The following is a 328-nucleotide window of genomic DNA, read 5'->3' on the forward strand; positions in this document are numbered from 1 at the left end:
TCAGATGTGGATTTTTTGGGAGGAAAAGGCAAGCAGAGCGAGCGCCGAAATGCTCCACAGATAGCGATAAATTCGGGAGGGGGTGGCGTGAGGAAGGCGCGTGGGGGGGTTGTGGGCCGGGCCCCGGGGGTGTCTTGAGGGGGGCGGTGAGAGGAGGCGGGCCCCGGCCGGTAGGGGAAAAAAAGGTCGTCGAGTGTCCTAGGTGGACACTCGGTAAAGGGTTTCTTTGCCGAGTGTCTACCCTAGGACACTCGGCAAAGTTTTTTTTTAAAAAAAATAAAAAGTATCCAACAGTTTCAAAAAAATATCAAATTTTCACATGAAATAA

This window comes from Setaria italica, chromosome VIII (genome assembly GCF_000263155.2).
Source record: "Setaria italica strain Yugu1 chromosome VIII, Setaria_italica_v2.0, whole genome shotgun sequence".
In the NCBI taxonomy this organism is placed as follows: domain Eukaryota; kingdom Viridiplantae; phylum Streptophyta; class Magnoliopsida; order Poales; family Poaceae; genus Setaria; species Setaria italica.